Genomic DNA, 6,000 nt, shown 5'->3' with positions numbered 1-6,000 from the left:
ACAGCCGGGATCGAACCCGCGCCTTTCAGGTCAGCAGTGGAGCACCGTAGCCATTGAGGCACCACGGCGGCAGTACATTGCTGTTAAGCGTGAAATAAAAGAACCTTTGCCAAGAAAAGAGCAACTGTTTATCTGAGAAAAACAAGTTCATTTCACGCAACAAGAACAGGCCATCATTAAAAACAAAGGCAATTTCACGGAGATCGCCGCATTTAGTCGAACAATGTCCGTGACCGAATTACCTTTTATTTTTACGTTTGAAATCGCAATAATTAAGTGTTTATCTTCAGGTGCCCTTCACACATTCTGCATATAATTTATGTCTCTTTTAGCTCTCTCCGTCGCTGATAGATAGCATCAGTAAACTGATATACACCATGCCGCTAAGCTCAGTGGCCGTTGCGCTGAGCGTGAGGTCGCAGGAGCGATCCGTGGTGCGGCACTTGATAGGAGCTGAATGCAAACACATTCGCGTATACTGAAATTTTTGTGCGCGTCAAAGAAGCACAAGCTAGTGGTCACAATCAGCACTTGGTCCTCCAATATGGTATATCTAATATATTTCATTGATATTAGGTATTAAATAATGATAAACTTCTAAATACCTTGACGCTATGCACCGCAATTAATCAGCTAAGGGCACATATAAATCACGTTGAGCGTCGAAGAATGCGAGACTCTTAGCGTGTTCGAGCTACTTTTCGAGCTGAATGGTTTGCTTTGAGTAGAACACTTTCAAAGAGAAGAAGCAAGCACACTCAGCGAAGATCGCCGTAAAGTCGTGCGCGTCGATGTCGATGAATTACACTAAGGAAACTCGAAAGCACTCCAGTCGCGTCAACAGACACGTTGCCACCACAGTGGCAATTGTACAGAGCGAGGAAGAGAGCCTCAGACAATTCGTGACCCCAAAGTGTGGTAGTCTCCTTAAACGCGCTTCCCGCGACATGCTGAGTCGCGCGTGTGGTGAGGCGTCCGTTAACATGTTGGGGTGTGCTTAATGGAGAAGTAGTTCATTTGGTTGTGTGCGAGACTTTCGCTTTGCTTGACACGTTTATTTCGCCCTTTCACTCCAAGGCTGGCGCTGCTGGTCTGGAAGCTTGGAAATACGGGTTTTTCTTTTCTGCAGTTAAGGTGGCAATGTTGCTGGGATCAGTGTTCAGCGAACGAATTGTAAGTTTAGCAATGTTCTTTGTTCCTTTAACACCGTTCTCCATTTCGTTTCTTGTGGCCATGCATGCATTCATGCTCTAATTACCTTTGTTTTATTTCAAGATGGCCTTAGGATCTCCGCGGAAGTGCTATTTATCGGGACAGATTGGTTTCTTACTGTTCACTGTTCTCTTAGGGTAAGTGTTTAGACAACTTATTTGCGCTTGGGGCTGATTTTATCAGGTAATCGTAGAACGCAACCGTAAAAATCTTAACAGAAAACATACTTAACATGCATTGTTAAATTTGAATTCCTAATGCATAAGTTCTTTTTTTGGGCAAAGCTTGAATTTACGACGCTAACGCTAAAATGGAGTATGAATTTCTTATCTGTAATGAAATTTAATTAATTACACAACCGTATTTATGTTGCATGAATTGCACAATTAACACCACTATTCTTTCTGCTCATTGTTTTCTCCTCCTTTTTTTCCTTTCATTCGCTCTTGAGCTATTCCATCAGGAATTCCCGAATTCCTTCTTAATTGAAACATAGGGCCAGTCAAACACGCCAAGAAATTGTAATAATTACTGCTCAGTGTCCTGTTTATCTCGTACTTAAACTACGGCTAGTTAGTGAGTGGATCAGCCTAGGCTTCCAATTACTCTTCTCCTACAACACTAACTTATTTATGTTAACTATTAGTTATTTATGTAAAGTGTTATTTATGCTTAGTGAAAGCAGCGCCACTCACATTGCAAAAAGTGATGACGGCAAAAGGAAGTAAGAAATTTCGACGGCGCGCAGAAGTGACCGATTGCATAAACAAAGCAGGTGATTTCGGAGGAGGGGCACACGACGCCTTGACGAGAGTGGCTGAGAAAGGCGCAATGTCAACGCCAGAAGCAGCAAACGCCAGAAGCTTTACACGAAGCGCGATCATCGCAGACGAAGCACGGCACAGATTACGTGAGTTCAGAACGAGCGCATTCGCCCAAAGCAGTATTTGACGAAAGGAAGTTCCACCCAAGGATAACGTCGTGCGAAGAACGGAACAAAAACCACAAATTCGACGACATACACGACACCATGAATGACGACTCGCGCAGTGCATAATGCTGAAGGCTGAATGAACATGGTGGGACGTAGCCGTCTGCAAAGATAGGTCGGTAAGTTGAGTGGTCACTTTGTTCAGACTTCGGCAGAGTTTTTCGCTAATTACAGATACGACAGCATCCAGTGTCAACAAGTGCGTGTACGTAACGCCATCTATTGAGAGTTCGATTTCGTTCGGGGGACAGCAATTAGGCCTTGATATTTTCGCCGCCAACGCAGTTCTTGCCTCCGCAAGTGCGCCTGCCAGTTTTCCACTCGCGGTGGGCTGTGGCGACGTAACGTTGGAAAAATTGGTCGGCGACGGGGATCGGCGACTGGGAGGTGGGTCCGGAGGGGAAGCCGCAGGGACGGGATATTGAGATTGAACAGGCATGTAGCTTGAGGCACCTGCACTGTCACGAGAAGGGAAGCTGTGACGGCGGCAGTGGCGAGCTATGTGACCTGGTATGCCACATGAAAAGCATATGGGCCGATTATCAGGTGTGCGCCATGGGCTGACGGTAGGAGCACTGTTGGCTGAATATTATAAGGAACGGTAAAGGGGCGTGCAGGTGGTGGCGACGTATAAAGATTGCGAGTTGCTTGGTATGTAGCACAAGACGGTGAACCACGTGGCCGAGCAACAACGGCAGCATACGTCAGTGGTGCAATAGGGTTGAAAGCTGCGCTAGTTGGTGACCGACCATTATACCGTAGGGTGAAGTAGCGCACTTTTGACGAGGACAAAGGGGACCAGAAAAACACAATACTCGCTACACTCGCAACTAAATTTATTTCATAAATAGTACTTGATGTATATATGCACCCACGCACCCCCTAGCGACACAAAATGAACAGTCAAATGGATTCTCATCAAAGAACTAAATTTGCGGACACTCAAGCGATAGGACAAGGCATGTGTAGCTTAGACACTTAAAAAAATAAAAATTTCCACAGCAGCAAAAACTAATGCCAATAGATGCATGGTGAACCACTCAGGAATGTTTGTTGAATGCAAATTATCCATCGTATATTGTTCGCCCCTATCGTGTGGAAAAGTATACGTCGTCCAGAAAGGCCATTGTGCGAAGACCAGGCTGTTAGCGCAGAGGTCATTAGGGGCAAACAATCATTTCCACATAAAGGGAAATTGTGCTCAGTGTGGATGCCGCCACTGTTCAATGACCCGTGCACCATGGTCTTTCAACATGGCAACCAACTAACGCGGGAAGTAGTAGAAGCATTTCGCATTTACAAAAGAAAAGACGGCTGCATTAGTCAGTCATCGGTTTCAGTGAGTAATCGGAAAGTCACCTTCCTGAAAAGACGCTAAATTGATTTTGTAGTGTTTGCAACTGTCACGCTCTCTTTCACGTTATCTATTTCCACTTCCGTTTGAAACGCGTGTAAGTTACTACCAATACATCTTATCTGGCTGTTACCGTCGACTGCTTATTTTTTTTTATTTTTTTTAAGTGTCTAAGCAGCACATGCTTTGTCCTGTCACTTGAGTGTCCGCAAAGTTTGTTCGCGCTAATATATATATATATATATATATATATATATATATATATATATATATATATATATATATATATATATATATATATATATATATATTAGCGCGAAACGACGAGGAGGGGAGGGAACAGGAGTAATGCGAGCGCTAACTTTAGACTGATTTATTGCAACATGGCACAAAGGCTATGTAACAATTATGTTCCTGCGTAAAGTGCCAAACAACATGCCTTCACACATCACGACACCATCAACACACTTTCCTAAAAACGGCTGTCCTTTGCAAATTATTTTTATCTGCTACTGACCATGCCTTGCACTATCATTTTAACGGAGGGGAATGTTCTACGGGTGTTTAGATATGTTGATGGCTTTTTAATTGTTTTAAAGTAGAAGTCAATCAGTTCATATCAGTTCATTGTTGATGACCTTTACTCCGCCTTTAGCCACCATGGGAAAAGACTAGTGTTAACTCACGAGCTGCCGTCCGCTAATTGCCTGCAACATCAACATCACTCTGCGGACGGATCATGCCTGCTGGAATTACAAAGAAGGGATTGTTGCCGTAAGGGTCAGCACATTCTAAAACAGTCAAGAGAGCTATAGCCTCTCGCTGCATTTAGTCTGCTCTCGTAAGGTCGTGTCATCACACAGTGCAGGCAAGTTTCTATCGACATTTGGATCGCCTGTGTTTAGCTTGGTTCCCCCGCTCGCACATAACTTTTGTTGTCGAGACACTCCTTCAAAAGATGAAGGGTGGATAGCCAAGAAAAGGGGCTGAGCTAACGGAGAGAACCGCAAGGCCTGGGGTCGTACCATATATACACCGTGTGTCCCACAACCTGAAAAAAGTGGCTATAGGCCCGGGGTACCCGTCTTGTTCTCGGCACAGTGCAAGCTCGCCCAGTTGTGTCCGCGCATACTATCTGACAGTAGCAAAAAGCGTGGTTGTTCAAAAAAAAACAAAAAAAAACAAGAACACTCCAAGCCATTTGCAAAATGTGCTACAGGTGTAGTATACATGTTTCCGCTATCCTGCGGCATGGCATATGTCGGCCAGACCGGACGCTGCGTAAATGAGCGAGCGAGGGAACACGAGCTATCTTTAAAAGGTAAAGATGGAGCGCATTTGCCTGCGCATTTTCATGCATATCAGTGTGAGCCACGGCTAGACAAGATTAGGATTCCTGGCAGAAGCAAAGGCCGCACGAGAATCGTTGGACGCTTTCCATATCATGAAACTGGGGGATCCGTGTATCAGCGACACATCTATTTCCCTCTTTCTTGCGGAAGTCGTTTTTTAGAAAGTGTGTTGGCGGTGTTATGATGCGTGTATGTATGTTGCTTAGAACTTTGCCCAGGAACATAATTGTTATATAGCCTGTGTACCATGTGGCAGTAAATCAGCCGAAAGTTAGCGCTCACATTGCTCCTCTTCCCTCCCCATTTTTTTTTTCGTCGTTTTGCGCTAAGTGACCATAGTGGTTTTGGTCAACACAAGTAGGTGCAGTACGAGGGTGTTGAGTATGAGTTGGTGGTGATGCCTCGGCAACTTGCGTTTCAATAACGTGACAAAGGGAAGGTGACAAGGGCGCCATCGGCTTGGATGTTCCCGTGATTATAGATAGCTGCCGTGCGACTGCCTCGCCATGGAACTGCTTTATGAGCGCCATTAAAGCCTACGCACCTCATTGTAGTTCTGGCAGAGCTGAATTACCTCGGCGACCATCTGGGGACAATTCGCAGCATGCACCTGGAATGCACCGTCATCGATGCCTTTCATGATGTGCTTGATCGTGCCTGCCTCTTCCAGAGTCCAGTTGACGACCTTGCAGAGAAAGAGCACATCTTCGATGTAGCTTCTGAAAGTCTTATCCTTTCTCTGTACCCTTCCATGCAAGCGCTGCTCAGCACGAAGCCGACGCGCAGCAGGATGGCCAAAAACTTCCGTGAGAGTTGTTGCGAAATCCGACCAGGTTGTGAAGTCGCTTTGATGATTTCTATACCACAGTTTCGCTACGTCAATAATAATAATATCTGGGGTTTAACGTTCCAAAACCACGATATTGTCACGACTAAAAGCCGGCAGACTGACAATATGATTATGAGAGACGCCGTAGTGGAGGGCTCCGGAAATTTCGACCAACTGGGGTTCTTTATCGTGCACCGAAATTGAAGTACAAGGGCCTCAAACATTTTCGCCTTTATCGAAAATGCAGCCGCCGCGGCCGGGA

The 6,000-nt window shown here is 45.2% G+C and overlaps 1 protein-coding gene across 1 annotated transcript in view; it reads left to right on the top strand.

The window, feature by feature from the left end:
• The first annotated feature begins 1,281 nt into the window (after window positions 1–1,281).
• LOC119397680 (uncharacterized) overlaps window positions 1,282–6,000 on the top strand; it is a 29,515-nt gene continuing 24,796 nt past the window's right edge. Inside the window, exon 1 of the mRNA XM_049416658.1 lies at window positions 1,282–1,349. The gene's annotated coding sequence lies outside the window, so the exon portion shown is untranslated. The remainder of the gene's footprint in view (window positions 1,350–6,000) is intronic.

The sequence above is a fragment of the Rhipicephalus sanguineus genome, chromosome 6, assembly GCF_013339695.2.
Source record: "Rhipicephalus sanguineus isolate Rsan-2018 chromosome 6, BIME_Rsan_1.4, whole genome shotgun sequence".
Taxonomy (NCBI): Eukaryota; Metazoa; Arthropoda; class Arachnida; order Ixodida; family Ixodidae; genus Rhipicephalus; species Rhipicephalus sanguineus.
This window is presented reverse-complemented; position numbering and strand designations above follow the sequence as displayed.